The sequence below is a fragment of the Macrotis lagotis genome, chromosome X, assembly GCF_037893015.1.
Source record: "Macrotis lagotis isolate mMagLag1 chromosome X, bilby.v1.9.chrom.fasta, whole genome shotgun sequence".
Lineage (NCBI taxonomy): Eukaryota > Metazoa > Chordata > Mammalia > Peramelemorphia > Peramelidae > Macrotis > Macrotis lagotis.
Window position 1 is genome coordinate 617,802,038 of NC_133666.1, and position 18,347 is coordinate 617,820,384.

The following is an 18,347-nucleotide window of genomic DNA, read 5'->3' on the forward strand; positions in this document are numbered from 1 at the left end:
TTATTAACTTTTTCTCAACCATAGTAATTTTTTCCAGTTCTCCTCCCAAATTCATTCATCTTGTCTACCTTCCTAGAGTTTCTCTTTTCTGTAGCAGTGTTAAGTGTGGGGGAACTGATTTATAGTGTCTTCAGTCACCTCTCTTCATCTACAAATGAAAAGCAGTCTGGGGTTCAGAATTCTTCAGCCTTTTTCTGTCTAAAGAGTGGTACTGATTTCTTCTGAGATACTCTTGCTATTAAGAAGCTTCTCTACCTAGAAAGTAGGAATGACTCATTTGAAAGTTCTGTCTTTAACACCACTTTACCCCTATTCCATTGAGTATTGACCATCTTTGATTAAGATCTTTCATCTCGGGTGGCTAGGTGACGCAGTGTCTAAAGCACTGGTCTTAGAGTCAGAAGTACCTGGGTTCAAATCCAGTCTCAGACATTTAATAATTACCTAGCTGTGTGGCCTTGGGCAAGCCACTTAACCCCATTTGCCTTGCAAAAACCTAAGAAAAAGAAAAGATCTTTCATCTCTACTTGTGTATGGTGTTCACCGAGATATCCAAAAACATTTATTAAACACCCACTGTACTAAACTCTGGGAGAGATACAAAATTTAATTTAAAAACCTTCCTTTGGGGCAGCTAGGTAGAGCAGTGGATAGAGCACTGGCTCTGGACTCAGGAGGACCTGAGTTCAAATTCGACCTCAAGCACTTAATAATTGCCTAACTCTGTGATTTTGGACAAGTCACTTAATCACATTGCCTTAAATAAATAAAATAATTTAAAAAAAACTATTACTGCCTTTTTTGAATTTATGTAACAATGAAAAATATTATACATGTACTCAGATAACTATAATTATAGTACATGGTATTATATTAGAAATGCCTTATAGGGGAACAAGCTTATCTCTGTTCATTCCTTCAATATCCTCTGTTCAATGTTACAAAACATTGTTTGTTCTCATTGTTCTTATCTACATTTGCTCTTTTTTTCTGTTTTTCACTGAACTTAAAAAAAATTCCATATCTTTTTCATGACAATCACATGTGAATAGGCCACCTATTCATGGTTGCTGTATCTATTAACTTATTTAACTGTTTATTATAGACTTTCTACTTTGTTCTTCCTTAAGTAGATTAATTATGCAGGTACTGTTATAGAGAAGTCATATGTCTATTAAAAGGTTAGAATGTATAGAGATAAGAGGGATGGGAATAAATAAATGAAGGAAAGGAGTGGGAAGGAAAGATGGAAGGAAGAAAAGAAAACAGGAAGGAAGGAGGGAAAAGAGAAGAAAAAATGGGAGAGAAAAATTTGTTAAAAGCTTAAAATGAGCAAAACTCTGTGCTTTGTGCTTAGAGATAGAAAAGCAAGATAATTTCTGACCTCAAGGAATTCCCATTGGTCATATATATTTTCTCTATCCTTCTCAAGTCATTCAAGTTTTCTGTTCCTTACAGTAAAAATGCTATAAACACTAAATATATCTCTGGTAGATAGATTCTTGATCACATCAGAAAGAGTATCATACTGAAGTTTTGAGTGCAACTATATCAGATTACCAGTTCAAGATTCAACAGACTTTTACTACCTGTTATGTGAAAGATACTATTCGAAATGCTATGAATACAAATACAAAAATGAAAGTCCTTGCCCTCAGAAAACTACAGGTTACAAAGGGAATAATGATTCTTACCCAAATGCATTAGGTTCTTTATATTGGTTTAATATAAGGAAAACTTCATAACAATCAGAAGTATCCCAAAGTAGAATGAGCTGCCTCAGAAAATTATAGATTCCCTATTACTAAAGGTTTTTCAATCAATATATAAACTTCATCATAGTCGTACAGATGATGCTTCTTTGGGTATGAGTTGGACTAGATTAATTTTCTGAGATTGTTTCTAATTCTGTGACACCATGAATCTGAAACTTGGATGGTTCTCAAGATAGCTATTTTATCTGACTCACTGTCTTTCATAGGACTTAGAGCTTAAAGTGCATTGAATCCATCTCACTTGTTTTACAATGAGGCACAGGGAGATGAAATGTCCCACTTATTGTAACATTGCTGGAAGTGGGATTTGAATTCAGGTCTTTGTGACTCCAAATACCCTATCTTCAATCTAATTTAACAATATGGCAAATAAATTCATCTCTTTCAGAGAGAGAAAGCTGTTTCTCAGGTGAAGCTGTGTTTTTGGTTAGCAGTGGCAGTGCCCAAGTATTTCTTACTTTCTGTAAATAGGTTGTTTCAAGGCCAGAGAGAAGGATTAAGCAGTGGGAAGTTTAGTTTGTAGATGTGAGCCCCATTACCTTAGCCTACAGTCTACTTTTATAAAGACCTATAGTTCGGGGCAGCTAGGTGGCATAGTGGATAAAGCACCAGCCCTGGAGTCAGGAGTACCTGGGTTCAAATCTGGTCTCAGACACTTAATAATTACCTGGCTGTGTGGCCTTGGTCAAGCCACTTAACCCCGTTTGCCTTACAAAAACCTAAAAGAAAGAAAGAAAGAAAGAAAAGACCTATAGTTTCTTCATTCAAGACAATTCAATATTTCTTTACCCCAGAAAATAACAAGAATCCAACAGATTCCATCCTAAAGTATAGTAACATATGGCAATATTCTGTATTAGTGGATTCCTCTCCTATAGCAGTGGGCTATAATGAGTCAAAATCAAAGACAACAAGGAGCTTTCAGATCTTTATACATCACAAGCTAGTGAATGTTTTTCTCGAGGCATTCAAAGTCCTTCATAACCTTGTCCCCTTCCTCATTTCCATCTTCTCACCCCTTCTCCTCAACATGTACTCTAGGATCCTGGAACACTCATCTTTCATCTCTGCATATTCTCTCTGGCTCTCCCCCAAGCCCACACCCTCTCTCCTCCTCCTCCTCCTCTCTGACTACTGACCTTTCAGGCTTTCTTTAAGTCCCAACTGAAATTCCTTCTTCTATAGGACACTTACCCTATTCCCTCTATTAATTAATTCTTATTTATTCTGCATGTGGTTTGTACATATTTGCTTGCTTGTTATCTCTCCAGTTAGACTGTGAACACCTTGAGGGCAGGAACTGTCTTTTGCCTCTTTTTGAATCTCAAGTGCAGCAACTGGGACATAGATGACACTTACCATTTTTCCCCATATATAAGACACATTAATGTTGGGACCTGCAATTTGCAAAAAAAAAATGTATTACATAAAGTTATTGAACTCAAATTTTATTCATCATAATATTCATACAATTCCTCATCACTGTCAAAACTCCCATCCATTAGCTCATCCTCATCTGTATTTGATGACAAATCACTGTCTTAGGAAAGGCTCTGATTGCTCTCCTGCCTATTCTGTGGTCTGTGGTTGACCAAAGCACTCCCTGGGCAAGTTGGCTGCGTGGATGCATGCTTAGTCCATTCTGCTTAATGAATCTGAGGCACCAATTGTGTACTCCTTTGAAATCAGTCACTTCTTTTTCATCAGCATCTTAATACTTACCTAGCTGTGTGGCCTTGGGCAGGCCACTTAACCCCATTGCCTTGCAAAAAAAAAAAAAAAACCTAAAAGAAAAGAAGATATGATTGAAGGCTCTCCCACATTCTTCACATTTAAAGTGCTTCTCTATACTATAAATTTTCTAATGGTGCATGGGAGTAGAACTTTGGGCAAAATTTTGGCCATAAATATTACTTTTATGAACTCTTTCTTTTGTAAGATCCTCCTGGTGTGCAACAAGTTTGGGGCTGTAACCAAAAGTTGCCAAATTCATTATATTTTTTGCCTTTCTCCCACCTAACTATTTTCTTGTAGCAGACTGTGCCATGGTGGGAACCTCTCTGCAAGAAAGTAGACTGAAGACATTTCTCCCCTCTGTTGTATCTTCTATTTTTCTATAAATAGCAGTTGAGCTCAAAGGTTTCTCCTAACTCCCTGACCTGGTGAACATCTCTTAGTTCTTCTGATACTTTTCCATGCAATATACTTCCTTAGGAAAAAATCATCAGATGCTGAACCATCTTTGTGGACACAGGAATTCCAATGGCCTTTTGCACTTTAATCCATCTCTTCAATTTCCTCTCTAAATTAGACCATTTGTGACTTGCCTCTCATCGTCTTCTGCTGTGGCATTTTCAAGAGAGTTTCTTCTTCCCATCTCCAGTCTTGGATTGTTTTTTTCATTTGGAGGAGGACCACACTGACATTCAGCAGCATGATTTCCATTCACTCTTGAAAACTGGATCGTTTTGAACTTGAAATCAGCACTATAAGAAAATCTTTTCTGAGTCATCTCTGGGCAGAACCTGGCAAAACATAGCCTAATATACCAGTAGAAAATGTGAAACAATGAGCACAAAGACCACAAGCATGAAAAAGCAGGAAATGCAAAGTAAAAACATCTATAACCACTGTATAAGACAATCCAGTTTTCAGACCCCAAATTTTTTGAAAAAGGGTGCTTCTTATACATTGAGAAATATAGTAAATGTTTATTGACTGACTGACTGACTGACTGACTGACTGACTGACTTCTGGCAGGATATGTATATTATTCTTTTTGTTTTCTTTTTGTAAGGCAATGGGGTTAAATGACTTTCCCAGGGTCACACAGCTAAGTAATTATTAAGTATCTGAGGCCTAATTTGAACTCAGGTCCTCTTAATTCCAGGGTCAGTGCCCTATATCATATACTATTCCTTATTTGAGAAGTGAACGGTAATTTCTTCTTCAGTGTCATTTCCATTAGTTTAATCCATTTTCTTTTTGTTTTCAGGTTTTTTTGCAAGGCAATGGAGTTAAGTGGCTTGTCCAAGGCCACACAGCTAGGTAATTATTGAGTGTCTGAGGCCGGATTTGAACTCAGGTACTCCTGACTCCAAGGTCAGTGCTCTATCTACTGTGCCACCTAGCCACCCAGTTTAAACCATTTTCAATGGGGAAAAAGCAATGGGTTTAGTATCAGGAAGGCCTGGATTCAAATGCTGCCTCAGATGCTTATTGGTTTTGTGACTATAGCTAAGTCATTTCACTTCTCTGAACTTCTGTTTCCTCATCTGTAAACTGGAAATAATAATAATATTATTATTATTAGTGATGTCATAGGATTTTCTATCAATAAGGTATCATTTAAATCACTTTGTAAACCTTTAAGCATCATCAAGTTAGAAGATATTGCAAGTAGAATCTTAGGGTTTTTTTCCCTTGCCCGTTCTTTTGACTTTGCATACTCTTGTTTCTTTTGCTATTCCTGCCTGTTTTTGCAAACTATCTCTATTTCATATTTACACTCTGCCCCATTTACAGCTTTCTTGACTGTTAATTTATTTGTTTTTCATTCTAGATTTTTTATTTTGTCTCTTTTCATAGAGATTTCTGTTTATTCAAGAGTCATGATTTCATGGAAAAGAGGGTACCCTGTGGGTCATATTTTGCTAGATTTTTGCCTGTAAACTGTATGAGTTTGTAGTTTTGAGTGTGAGTTAAATTCTTGATTTTTTTTTAAGTCCAGATTTTTAAAATCTTAAGTTCATAGGATTTAGAACCGGCAGAGATCTAGTCAAACCCTTTATTTTATAGAGGAGAAATTGTTCCCAGACTGGTTAAGTGACTCACCTAGTGACATTCAGTAGAAAGTAATATGGATTCCAAATTCAGGGTTCTTTTTGTTATACCACTGCTGGGTATTGCTCTAGGTACCCATTCTACTTGCTGTTATGACTCACATAATAGCTTTTCTTCATTTGTTTCAGGTTTTAAGAAACTATTTGAGGATAAGGATTTTTTAACCTATTTTTTCCTAAAGAAGTAAATTACATGGAAAAGTATCAGAAGAACTCCTAAGAGATGTTCACCAGGTCAGGGAGTTAGGAGAAACCTTTGAGCTCAATTGCTGTTTATAGAAAAATAGAAGATACAACAGAGGGGAAAAATGTCTTCAGTCTACTTTCTTGCAGAGAGGTTCCCACCATGGCACAGTCTGCTACAAGAAAATAGTTAGGTGGGAGAAAGGCAAAAAATATAATGAATTTGGCAACTTTTGGTTACAGCCCCAAACTTGTTGCACACCAGGAGGATCTTACAAAAGAAAGAGTTCATAAAAGTAATATTTATGGCCAAAATTTTGCCCAACGTTCTACTCCTATGCACCATTAGAAAATTTATAGTATAGAGAAGCACTTTAAATGCAATGAATGTGGGAGAACCTTCACTCATATCTTTTTTTTTCTTTTAGGGTTTTTTTTTTTTGTAAGGCAGTGGGGTTAAGTGTCTTGCCCAAGGCCACACAGCTAGGTCATTATTAAATGTCTGAGGCTGGATTTGAACTTAGATACTTATGAATCCAGGGTTGGTACTCTATCCCCTGCACCACCTAGTCACCCCCTCATTTATATCTTTTATACAGCATTGGAATATTCATACTGAAGAGAAACCTTTTGAGTATAATGAATGTAGTAAGGCCTTCAATCGATATTTAGTCTTTATTTAATACCTAGGATGATAACAAAAAGAAATGTTAAATTTCTGCTCAAACCTTGCTGTCTGCTCAAAAGTGATATGAATTAGATAGAACGGCCTAATCTTTTCCCCAGAGATACCATTTATCCCCCTATGAGTTTGATAGTATCATTGAGAAATCTGACATCAGCAACTGTATATAAGGAACATAGCAACATCTGAAATGTTGCATGTTAAATTTCTGAATGATGATTTTCCTTAGGCTATTGAAAGTTTGATTTCAAGAGACTATGAGATCTCAGAGTTTGGAAAGGTCCTCAGAAATTATCTAGTCCATCTAGTAAGCAAACAGTAACTTCCCTTGCAAAAATATTAATAGCTTACATAAGGTTGGCAACTTTAAGATTTTTTTTGATCCTCACAATACCAGAGCTCTTAGAGTAGGTAGGTACTGCACATATCTCCATTTTGCAGGTGAGGAAACACTCTCAATAAGGTGAAATGACTTGCCCATGGTCATACAGCTAATTTCAAGGGAAGGATTCAAACCCAGATCAACTTGACTCCCAAATTCAGCACTGACTATTCTGCCTTGCTGTAACTATTGTTCTACTTGATTGAAAAGCCTCCATTTGAAGACCTTTTGTAATGGAAAAGCCACTTTTTAACTTAGGCAGCCTATTCTACTTTTGAATAAGTCTCTTTAGTGATGTGTTTTCCTTATATATCATAGAAATCTGTTTTTTACAGTTACCTACTGCCCTTTTTCTGCAGTCTGGGGCCTAGTGGAAGGAGTCTGATAGTTCTTCAACAACATCTACTTAAAGATAGCTATCATGTTTGTTGTTCTTTCTTCTGAGTCTTCTCTTTTCCAGGCTAAATATCTCCAGTTAACTGATCTTCCTCTGGCAAGGTCTTCAGGCAGTCCTCATCATCCTGCTAGAAGCAGTATAGAGGAGGGTAGCCAGAAAGGGCAAAGTGTCATCGAAAAGGAAGGCATCTCTTTCTCTACTTTTGAGGTGTTTCATTATGTTCTTGAGGTAATGGGGAAAAAACCTATTATTATTCTATTTCCTTGGGACAAAATTGGTGGGGGAGAGGGCAGGTAACTTGCAAATTAGAACTGATTTCACATGCTTACTTTTTCCTGACCTGATTTATCAGAGTGGGTTTGGGAAAATACCTATTGATGCATGAAGTTGAATATTAGCATCCTATTGATCAATTTGCTTCTGGGTCCCAATTGTGACTGCTTAGTGCCTATCACTTCCCTGGAAAGGGCAGAGCCAATCTATTCACCTACTAAGTTTTAGAAATAAAGTTTGGTATGGGACAAAAACCATTTTTTGTTTGAGCCAGAATGAACTGGTATTGCATCTTATAGCTGCTTAGGATATCTCCATTTTATAGATGAAGAAATGAAGCCAGAAAAATAAAAATAAAGTGAATTGCTCAGTAATATGGCAGCTAGGATTTAAATCCAGGTCTTCTGACACTAAAATTCTGCTTTTTCTATTACATTATGTTGTTGTTGGAACCTTGAGAATCATGAAAAGCCAAGATTTTGGTTTAGGAATGTTTCCTGGTTAGGATAAATTATAAATTTGGCAGCTACCCAGTGTAAACCTTCATACACAATCAAAATATAAACCTTAGAAAATGATTCATCTACCCATGGTGGCATATTGGCAAAGAGGTAACCTAGGAAGAAGGGTACATGGAGATTAAAGTGGGCTAGGTCTGTGAACTCAGAGATGATTACTGTCTTAGTGACCTGATAGGACAGAAGTTCTGAATGTTAGTTATTAGATTCACATTTTAATATAATATACAGCAATAGTTCTCAAAGGTTGTGCCAGGAAACTCATTTCAACATTCCCTGGCTTCAACTTGCTGCCTGCTCTTCCCAGCTAAGATATTCTACTGTGAGAGCTGCCCTTCTACCCTTAAAGTTCTGGAGAAGTAAAGAAGTAACAGGGCATTAGAGGGAGATGCAGAAGAATCCTGATTTGCAGATGATGAATCTGGAAGTCTAAATGTCCTTTTTTATGTTAAATTGAATGTGCATTATAGGACAGTTCTTCACAGTGATTAATATTGTGCCATGAATAGAAAATATTCAAAACCTACTGGTATAAAGGAATCTGTAAACCAATGTGCAGTGTTTCCTGAGGATGATCCATAAGGGAACCAATTCTCTATGTGTCTGAGATCTTAAATGCAACAAAAGCTTAGAACAATTTCTTGTAGTCATATAGGTCAGTCAGTAAACAAGAAGTTCAGTGACAGTGAGAAAGTCTCAGAAATAGGATTTTTTATGGAGGAGTAAGAACCAGAATCTCAGGGCTAATATTTAAAGGATACCATGAATTATAACATAAGCAGAGTCAAGGGGCAGCTAGTAGTGCAGTGGATAGAGCACCGGCCCTGGAGTCAGGAGTACCTGAGTTCAAATCTGACCTCAGACACATAGTAATTGCCTAGCTGTGTGGACTTGGGCAAGCCATTTAACCCCACTGCCATGCAAAAAGACCCAAAAAACTAAAAAAAAGTCTAGAGAAACAGAGTTGAAAGTCACAGAGATAGACAAGTTACAGAATGTTAAAGGTAGAAGCAGCTTTAAGTGACCACCTAGCTAGTGCCCTATACCAGATCACAGAAGCAGAACTAGAACCTGTCTTTTGACTTTCCATTGCATGATACTTTGACATGGTTCATGTTAATAATACTTAAAAAGGGAAAACTAGTAAGCTTTTCTACTCAGGAGTTTGTCTACACATCAATGCACACTGTTCACATTGTTTCATATGTCTGAATTCCTCTATTTCTTCCCCTTTTTGGTAAGAAGGGAAAGTATTCAGCTGGGAGAATTTAGGAGGGAGTATAGGCCTATCCTAGGGACTAGGTGAAGCAGGATACCCAGAACTATGTCTTCATATTTGTTACCATGCAAAATTTGTACCTATCTTGCTTGGTTGGTGTTATCCATAATGACTGAATTAAATTTATTTTGAAGGTGTATTTGTTTTGTTTCAGTGAGTTAAGGAAAGAAGCATCTTGTTCCTTGTCTAAGTCAGGAAAGCTAAGGAAATTAGAAAGAAAAGGAGAGTGACTGATAAGAACTGGAAAAGAATTGCTCTGGATTGCCAATTTATTAAGAGAAAAAGTAAGAATGGTTGTTCTGCTATAAATAATGCACTTCTTCCCATTAGGATGTTTCTCAATAGAAAGCAGTCCTAAGTGAAACTGAGCCATTCTGCTGGATTCTTGTTCACATCTTATAGATCTTATGTAGGGATTTATGCTGGAAGCCTTCATTCTGAACCATGAATCTGGTGCAGAAATAAAAAGCACTGTATCTAAACTCATTTTCTCAGTAAACATTTATTAATGCCTATGATGTATGATGCATTGTGCTAAGGACTAGGGTGCATGCAAAAATGAAATCTGGCCTCTGCCCTCCATTCTAATTACTCCTAATCCTATATTAAGCCTTCTTTTGTTTATGCTCTACATTTGTTAAGAATGAGACCAGGCTCCTACCTAAATAGTCCCCATGAACATTATTTGTTTTTATTTGCACTTCCATCTACACATTCAGAATCCTTACCTTTCTTCTTTGTTATAGTCTTTCTAATGCCTCTGATTGAAAGAATCTTCTACTTCTTCAGATATTCTTAGTGCACTTTGATCTCTCCTTTACCTCCATTACATTCTACTTTTTATTATATTTATCTATGTATATGTATGCCTGCATCCCCCAGGCAAAATGGAAGCTTCTTAAGGTCAAGGAGTTTCCTTTTTGTCTTTGTAACCTGAGCAACTTTCATCATATTTCACATCAAGGAGGTGTTCAATAAATTAAATAAGCCTCTATTAAGAACCTATGTGTGGAAATGTATGGGAATAGAGAGACAAAAATGAAACAAATAGCCTAAATTCTACTAGGTGAAAATGGAAAATAAATAGATACAAAATATATGCCATCAGTAAACAAACACTTATTAAACACCAGCTCTATACCAGACACTGTACTAAGCTCTGAAAGGTAAAATACAATCCCTATCCTTAAGGAGCTCACATTCTAATGGAGATATGTAAATATGTACATAAAACATATGTATGTATATATATATATAGTGTGTGTGTGCATGTTTGTATATATGTATACATGTTATATGTGTGTATATACATATATGTATATATTACATGAGAGGTGACCTCTGAGGGAAAGGAATTGTGGGGGACAATGGGAAAAACCTCTTGCAGTAGATGGGATTTGAACTGAATCTTGAAAGAAGCCAGGAGGCAGAATTGAGGAGGAAAAGTATTTGAAGTATGGGCAACAAACAGTCAGTAAAAAAAGCCCAACATTGGGAGATAGAGTATTAGAAAGTGCAATAAGGCCAGCGTCACCACATTGTAGAGTATACTATATTGTAGAGTATACATAGAGGAGTAGAGAAGAAAAAGGATTGGAATGGTAAGAAGGGGCCAGGTAGTAAAGGGCTTTAAATTCTAAATGACTTTATATTTTATCCTGAAAATAATAGGAGGCCACTGGAATCTTTTTGTGGAGTGGCATAGTCAGACCTGTGCTTTAAGTAGATCACTTTAGAAGGTGAGTAAAAAATAGACTGGAGTGGGAAAAGACTTGATTGAGGAGATAAAACAACAAATTATTGTAATACTTCAGTTATGATGAATTGATGAGGGCCTGTACCAAGGTGATGGTTGTATAAATAGAAGAGGACATCTACTAATGATGTTATGAAGATAAAAATGACAAAACTTGGAAACAATTCAAATATGTGGGGGGGAGTATGAGAAGTTGAGAATAACACCAATGATGCAAGCCTGAGAAACCTGGAGGATGACAGTTTCTTCCTTCAGTAGAAATAGAGAAGTTTGGAAGAAGGGATGTTTTGATGGGAAAAATAATGAATTCTGTTTTGGACATGTTGAGTTTGGTGTATCTATCAAATATAAGCCTGGTGATCAAGAAAGAGACTGGACTAGAAAAATATATCAGAATCATCTGCATGGAGATGATAATTGATCCTATTGGAGTTAGTGAGAACACCAAGTAACATGGTAAAGGAAACCTAGATAGTAAAGGAAACTGAAGAATAAACAAACAGAAGGAAACACTGAAGAAAGAAGTGTCATGAAAAGCTAGAGATTATCCAATTTAAGAGAGTGATTAACAGTGTCAGACTGCAAGAGGTCAAGGAGAAGGATTGAGAAAAAGCCATTAAAGAGTGGAGCCAAGATAGTGGCATGAGAACAGGCTTTCCTAGGAGCTCTTTCCAAAATATTTCAAAAACCTTAAAATTATGACTCTAACTAAATTTTTGAGACAGAACCTACAGAAGGATCCAGATCCAGAGAGGCAATTCTCCATCCCAAGGTGACCTGGAAGATAGTGGGAAGGCTCTATTCCATGGGGTTGGAGGGGGCAGCAGCACAGACAGGATCACTGGAAGTAGCAAAAGGAGCTCCAGCCTTCCAGGAACAGCCCTTGGGGCACCTGGGTCCCTGGGAGCACTGGTTCCTGGCAGCAGAAGCAACCAAGGGAACATCTAGCACAATTTGAAAGATCAGTAAAGAAACCTCTGTCAGAACGAGAATGAAGCCCAGGCCAACTTGACCCTCAATGCAGCTTGTGGCCCTCAGTGTAGCCCCAGTCAACCATATCCGAGGAAACAGAAGCAGGCCCACAATGCTGCCCAGCAGGGAACCACCCAGAAGCTGCTCCCAGAGTGCTCAGCCCACGGAAGGTAAGGGGGTGGAAGGAGACTGTCAAGGTCTCTCTGCTATCCCTGGGACAGGACTCTTATGCTTTGTCCATATTCAGACCCTAGTCACAGTCTGCCCCCAGACATTGTCATAGAGCAGGGGGGTGCTTGTGGTCATCCACAAACCAAAGCACAGCCCAGGAGAGGAGTTAGAGCCTCTCATAAGACCTTGAAGGAACTGAAGCCCTTGCAACGGTGTCCCAATAATACTCACAAGCTCGGGAAGCACCCCAAAATCAAGACACAGACTGGGGAAATGAGTAAACAGAAAAAAAAAGGAACCTGACCATAGACACTTACTTTGGTCCCAGGAAGGATCAAAACACACACTCAGAAGATGACATAGTTCAACCTTCTGTATCCAAAGCCTCCAAGAAAAATAGAAATTGGGTTCAGGTTATGGCTCAAAAATGATTTTGAAAATCAAGTAAGTTAGGTAGAGGGAAAATTTGAAATAGAAATGAGAGAGATGCAGGAAAAACATGAAAACTGAGTCAGCAGCTTGGTCAAGGAGAACCAAAAAAATGCTAAAGAAAAGAACATGTTAAAAACTAGTCTAGGTCAAATGGAAAAAGCAGTCCAAAAAGTTAGTGAGGAGAAAAATGCCTTAAAAAGCAGAATTGGCCACATGGAAAAAGGAGATAAGAAAACTCTCTGAAGAAAATAACTCCTTCAAATGTAGAATGGAGCTAAAGGAATCTGATGATTTAGCGAGGAATCAAGAAGAAGTCATTAGATTTGGCAATTAAGACAATAAGTTTGAGAGAGCAGTTTCCATTGAATTATGAGCTTGGAAGAGAGAAGAATGTGTAGAAGAGAATGAAGGATAGGAAGTGGAGGTAACAGTTTTAGACAAATTAGCTTTCTCGGGGAAGTTGGCTGAGAAGGAGAGCAGAGATTCAGGATAGTTAGTGGAGATAGATCAAGTGAGGGTTTTTAATGATGGAGGAAAAAATAGACTTGTTTGTAGGTATTAGGGGAACAGACAGTAAATAGGAAGAGAGATTTAGGGAGTAGAAATGATAAAGGAACTAATCTGCTGGAGAACATAGGATGGAATTATATCAAGAGTACATATAGATGGATAGAGCACTGGCCCTGGAGTCAGGAGGACCTGAGTTCAAATCCAGCCTCAAATTCTGAATAATTACATAGCTGTGTGACCTTGGGCAAGTCACTTAACCCTATGGCCTTGCAAAAACAAAAACAAAAACAAAAAAAGAGTACATATAGAAAGGCTTGACTTGGCAAAAAAATGACATCTTCACATGGGATAGGAATTAAAGAGATGGTGAGGGGAGGCACCTGAATGATTTGAAACAAGAGGGAACTCTTAAATAATAGCCTTAATCTTTGAAGTAGAGACCAAGACATAAGACAATAAGGCTAAGAAGTGCCATGGAAGACTTGAGAAGGGATAAATAAGTTTGAAATAGTCATTGTGGTGACCAATTAAGTCAAACAATTAAGGAGGCATAAAAGTTACCTTGCTATAATATGTATCCAGTGGAGATTATCGAGCATAAATTTATAACTAGTCCAACCAGCATGGTTTTGTGATTTTTCAGTTGTTTCACTTGTTTTTCAGTCTTGTCTGACTGTGATCATTTTGGGAGTTTACTTGGCAAAGGTACTGCAGGGATTTTCCATTTCCTTCTCCAGCTCATTTTGCAGATAAAGAATTGAGGCAAACTGAGTTAAATGATTTAGCCAGGACCTCACAGCTAGTAAATGTCTGAGGCCTCTGAGCTCCAGATCTAACATTCTATCCACTGAGCCACCTGGTTTAAATCATCATATTGTAGCCAGTCTACTGATATAAGAATATTTAAGCATACATTTATTGATGGGTTCTGTTCCCAATCATTCTTATCAAAATATGCAGAGACATTTTAATTATCTGTTTATTATATATTCAGAGGGTAGTCCCATAGTGTACAAAAATCAATGGGCTCCTTAGGGGTGGCAGATGGGGCAGTGGATAGAGCACCAGCCCTGGAGTCAGGAGTACCTGAGTTCAAATCCAGCCTCAGACATTATTAATTATTAAATTACCTAGCTGTGTGGCCTTGGGCAAGTCATTTAACTCCATGGCCTTGCAAAAACCTAAAAAAAAAAAAAATCAATGGAATAACATTTTTAACAACCTAGTAAAGTCTTTAATTACACCTTCAGGATGGGTATAGTAGAATTTTACAGAGATCAAAGGGAAAGGGAAAGATTTATTCATCAAAGAATCAATTGCAGAAAGAGAAGATCTACATCCAATAAAATTATAAACTGAAAACTGGCATGTCAACCTGGAATTTTGCAGGTAGGGTAGGAACTAACCAGATAGCACTAGGGCTGCAACTCAGCTTGATTTTTGCAGACTCTAACTAGTTGATGTGACAAGCTATTTTAATAAAATGGTCATAAAAACAATCCAGAAAAATTCTACTAAAGTGGGATGATGAGTCTTTCCATATTTTGTTGATAAGTTTGCAGAAGGCTATTGTCTGTGGCTAGGATTATACACATGGAGCCTTTTCTAGCATGGTATAACTATCTGAATATATGCTCTTTATCTTTCCAAAAGTGAGCATCAATTCCATGCCATGATGAGGCAAAGTTGTAGAACTTCCTGGAGGAAATGAACACCTTTTAATAATTGTACTCAGTAAAATATACTAATGGGAATTTCTTAGAAAACAGGAGTATAAATGTAATAGATACACAGAATTAAATCATACATTGGCAAATAGGAATTTTTTTGGTAGAAGGGCAATGTAGATGTTGATCAAAATGGGAATGAATTCAGTCCAATAATTACTTTTCAAGAAGAACTCAGCTTCAACACTTCATAGAAATGTATGCATTCCATGGTCAAGCAGAGAAGACAAAAGTGAAATGAGCAGAGTTAAGATTCTTAAGAAAAGATACACAAATATAAATTTTTAGGGGTGGGGTGGGGAGTGGAAATGTATGCTACAATTTACATGTTAAATACTTCTGGGAAGAGAGGACAGGACACACAAGATATTTTGCCCTGAATCCTTTTTCAAGGGAGTCAGATCCCCCAAAAAATGAGTTTTGAGAAAGAGAAAGAAAATGCTACTGAGAGAGGTGGAAGAGAAGTGGGGGGGAACCCTCAGAATCAAGACCCCAACTTTTTCTTCTTTTAATATAATAATAGTTAACATATAATTCTTATAAGGTTTGCAAAGCATTTATGTTATCACATTTAAGCCTTAACTTCAATATTAAACATAGGCTACCATGTGAGCATTTCTTTTTTTTAATTATGCTTATTTTATTTTTGTACAAATGATGTTTTTTAAATATATTATTAAGTTTTCTTGTTTAAGAGTAAACATAATACCCCCTCCCCCAAAATATAGACCCTCATGAGCAATAAAGGAAAGAAGAAAAAATTAAAATTAAAAAAATAATAAAAATAATAGGTGGCACAGTGGACAGAGCACCAGCCTCAGAGTCAGGAGCACCCATGCTCAAATCCGGCATCCAACAATCACCCAGCTGTGCAACCCTGGACAAACCACTCCAACCCCATTGACCTATAAAAACCAAAAAAAACAAAAAAAATAATAATAATAATAATAAATAAAATAGAGGTGGCCAGGTGGTGCAGTGGACAGAGCATGGGCCCCAGAGTCAGGAGCACCCATGCTCAAATCTCGCTCTGGACACCCAGCAATCACCCAGCTGTGCAACCCTGGGCAAGCTACCCCAACCCCATTGACCTGCAAAAACCAAAAAAACCCAAACCAAACCAAAATAAAATAAAAATAATATTAGAATAATAATAATAATAATAATAATAATAGAATAGTGATGGCCAGGTGGCATAATGGACAAAGCACCGGCCCCAGAGTCAGGAGCACCGGGGTCCAAATCTGGCCTCAGGCACCCAACAATCACCCAGCTGTGCAGCCCAGGCAAGCCACCCCAAACCCATTGACCTGCAAAAAAAAATAATAATAATAATAAAATAGGGGTGGCCAAGTGGTGCAGTGGACAGAGCACCAGTCCCAGAGTCAGGAGCACCTGGGTCCAAATTCAGCATCAGACACCCAACAATCGCCCAGCTGTGTGGCCCGGGTAAGCCACCCAACCCTATCTGTCTTGCAAACCCCACCCCAAAATAATAATAATAATAATAATAATAATAATAATAATAATATTATTATTAAATGTGCTTCAGTCTGTGTTCGAACACCACCAGCTCTATCATGGGTGGAACACATTGTTTAGGATAAGTCCATCACAAAAGCTATTTCCATATTTTTCCACTGTTGCCATTGCTGACCACAACTCCCTCCATTTTTGTACTTCCCCACTACCATACACTATATTTTCTCTCTCCTTTCACTCTGTCCCTCTTCTTAAATGTGCTGTAGGGTAGCTGAGTGCACCAGCCCTGGGGCCAAGAGGCCCTGAGCCCACATACTACCCCTAAGGCCCAGCAACCACCTGGCCCTATGGTCCCGGACAGGCCATCCAATCCCAGCCCCTTGCAACAAAATGTGTTATATCTGACTGCTCTCCCCAGTGGTCCACCCTCTCTTCCATCACTCACACCCCCCCTTCCCCCAGTCCCCCTTCTCTCCTTACTCTAGATATCTAATACCCCATTGAGTATATATACTGTTTCCTCTCCAAGCCACCTCTGATGAGAGCAAGTGTTCCCTCATTCCCCCTCACCTTCCCCCTTCCATATCATTGCAAGAGCTTATTGTAATAAAAAAATCTTATTATATGAAATATCTTAGCCTATTCCACCTCTACTTTATCTTACTCCCATTACATTTCCCTTTTAGCCATTGATTCCATTATTACAATATATTATATCTTCAAATTCAGCTCTCTCCAGTGCTATATCTATAAAAGCTCCTTCTAACTGCTCTATTAAATGAGAAGTTTCTTATGAGTATTATCATTCTTTTGGTTTTGAAATATTGTGACCTGACTTCTCATAAAGTCAACAGCTTCCTTCAGATCCATTCTAGATCTGAAGGATTTGTTTTCCTCAGAGAGCTTTCTTATCTCCTTTTCCATCTGGCCAATTCTGCTTTTTAAATCATTCTTCTCCTCAATAACTTTTTGAACTGTTTTATTCATTTGACCTAAGCTGGTTTTTAACATGTTATTTTCTTCAGCATTTTTTTGGATCTCCTTGACTAAGCTGCTGACTTATTTTTCATGCTTTTCCTGCATCTCTTTCATTTTTTTTCCCAATTTTCCTTCTATCTCCCTCACTTGATTTTCAAAATCTTTTTTGAGCTCTGTCATAACCTGAACCCAATTTCCATTTTTCTTGGAGTCTTTAGATGCAGGAGCTTGGACTTCCTCATCTTCAGATTGAGTATTTTGATCCTTCTTGGGATCATAGACAATGTATTTCTCAATGGTGTTCCTCTTTTTTCTCTGTTTACTCATTTCCCCAGCCTGTGCCTGGTATTGGGGTGCTTCCTGGGCTTTTCAGTATTATTGGGACACCCCCCCCACAAGGATCTGAGTGTGTAGCTCTGTCTTCCCTCCTGGCCTGTGAATGACTACAAGTGCACCCCTCTGCCATGGGGCTGAGGTGGTGGGGGGGCTTCTGTTCTATGGGGGGGCTAGACTGTGATCAGGATCTGAATGTGGTCAGAGCCCAGATTCTTGTTCTAGGGACAGAAGACAGACCTTGGAATTCTCTCTCCACTCCCCTAGGCTGAGCACTCAAAGCTGAGTTGCCTGAGGGCTCCTGCTTACCAGCTCTACCTGCTTCCATTTCCTGGATCTGGCTGCCTCAGCCACACTGCTTGCTGAGTGCCCTGAGGGCTGGGCTTCACAAGCTCTCTCTGGCAGAGGCCCCCCAGCTGATCTTCCAAGTTGTGCCCAGTGCTCCCTGGGGTGTGGGTCAGGAAACTGCCCCAGCTGCCATCAGCTGCAGCTCCCAGGCACCCTGAGGCTGCCTCTGGGAGGCTGAAGTTCCTTCACTCTGGCAGACTGCCCCTTTAACCTCATGGAGTCGAGCCTTTCCACTATTTTCCAGGTTACCTTGGGCTGGAGAATTGCTTCACTGGATCCCTCTGTGGGTTCTGTCTCTCAAAAA

At 38.3% G+C, this 18,347-nt stretch overlaps 1 long non-coding RNA gene across 1 annotated transcript in view; it reads left to right on the plus strand.

Annotated features, from left to right (window-relative positions):
• LOC141500061 (uncharacterized) overlaps positions 1 to 18,347 on the plus strand; it is a 32,021-nt gene that overhangs the window by 621 nt on the left and 13,053 nt on the right. The gene's annotated exons all lie outside the window — the stretch shown is intronic.